The following is a 1700-nucleotide window of genomic DNA, read 5'->3' as shown; positions in this document are numbered from 1 at the left end:
GTCTAATCACCTACAAAACTTGGGTCTACAGAGAATGAAATGTAGATTTTAATTCTGTAATACTGAATATTCTATCATTCCGCAATATTAAATGGTATTTAAACTGCAGGCTGAAGATCTACAGGCCTTCACCTTATCTAGGGGATCTGAGACCACGATTAGAAAATTAAATATGGTTACAAAGTGGTTATTATTTCCGTGCATAGATGATTAGTGCTGTTTTGCCAATACGTTTTTTTATCTTATCATTGATAAGAAGACATATATGCTGTCTTTTAGGATTCAATTATAATTTTAAATTTTGTAAACAAACGTATTTGGAAAATTAATAATAATAATAATAATAACAATGAATAATTGGTCAGTTTTTACTGCCTACAGCAATAGATTTAAATAGTCTCTAAGCATTATGTAGGCAGCTTCACCCTAATGTAAATCTGTACGTACTTGTTTGTATTTTGTAATTATCTCTTGTCGACCAAATTGTCGATTCGACCATATTTGTCAACAAAAGTATCCTGCTTGCCTTTTATTTAAAGAAATATCCGGCACCAGCCCTGTGGTCAGTGGATAGCCTACATTTGATCACCAAAACGATTATTTGATACACTGAGAACAAGGTTCTTATAAGCTACTTGGGATGTATTTTTTGTACGGTTTTGTGGATATTGTTTGTCTTGTCTTCTTATCTTGGCGCCGCCAAAGCACAACTTCGATGTAGCTTAGCCTGTTGAGACGAGAATTGTTTCTGATTTTGAAAATACTTGACGGAAAACTTGCACAATTTTTAATATCTTTTGTCATTAAAGAACCACTTACTTTTACATCATAGGCTGCTGCATCAAATAATGGTAGTATACTTTTGTTTGTTAATCGTTCGTTGTAGCCTGTTCCTTTGTTGAAATACACAGTAAAACCACCAGCGCTGAATTAAATTATTGTTCCCTTTGAATCGTGTAATCTGGACGCGGATAAACACAGTAAAACCTTATTCAGATCTGAGATTTTACTCTGTTAAGAGTAGGGGGTTCGCATGTACAATTATATGCGTTCAAATAGCCTATATGCTAAACGTAATTCAGTCTGTAGTCTACATCATCTGTGACTATCGTTTTCAAACAGCTCGCTCAGTCACGTAAGAGGAGCTGCGTCGCAATTAAAGGGTCAGTTTGACTTTTGCAGCACAAGAGCCTAATGTGTCATTACTAGTTTAAAGTGGGTGCACTTGGTTAGTTTCGCTTGCCTGGCCTCTCTAACCTTAAAACATATATAAACAAAATCCAGCCTACTTTGTTTCCAAAAGCTTGCTGACATTTAATAAATTGAATGAAACTGTAAGATCAATAGCCTTTTAGGCGTGTTCAGGTATACCTGCAAACGGTCATCGCCAAGAAATGATTTTCAAAATTCGAAACAGACTAGCGAGTTCATGCATCTCTGCCTATTCTGAAGGCTGTCCAATGGTGTTGAAGAATTGGCACTTTTTTTTTTCTTGCTTAAATGCAGTTTACAGCAATATTTATTACCATATTCTTAGCATAAAAGTTCGTTTTCAATATTTGTTCCGTAATATATATTCTTTAAAGTTTTCCTGCTTCTAGATTCAGAAATAATTTCAGACCAAGCTGATAATTTTAACTGAAATACTAAGTAAATACACATAGCTTTTGTTCCTGCACATAATGTAGTTTCAGTTAAAT

The 1700-nt window shown here is 34.4% G+C and overlaps 1 protein-coding gene across 1 annotated transcript in view; it reads left to right on the top strand.

The window, feature by feature from the left end:
• pou3f2a (POU class 3 homeobox 2a) overlaps positions 1–824 on the top strand; it is a 2762-nt gene extending 1938 nt beyond the window's left edge. Inside the window, exon 1 of the mRNA XM_027011087.2 lies at positions 1–824. This exon is cut by the window's left edge and continues 1938 nt beyond it. The gene's annotated coding sequence lies outside the window, so the exon portion shown is untranslated.
• The last annotated feature ends 876 nt before the right edge of the window (positions 825–1700 follow it).

This window comes from Electrophorus electricus, chromosome 2 (genome assembly GCF_013358815.1).
Source record: "Electrophorus electricus isolate fEleEle1 chromosome 2, fEleEle1.pri, whole genome shotgun sequence".
In the NCBI taxonomy this organism is placed as follows: domain Eukaryota; kingdom Metazoa; phylum Chordata; class Actinopteri; order Gymnotiformes; family Gymnotidae; genus Electrophorus; species Electrophorus electricus.
Note: the sequence above shows the minus strand (reverse complement) of the source record. Positions and strands in the feature narration are given on the sequence as shown.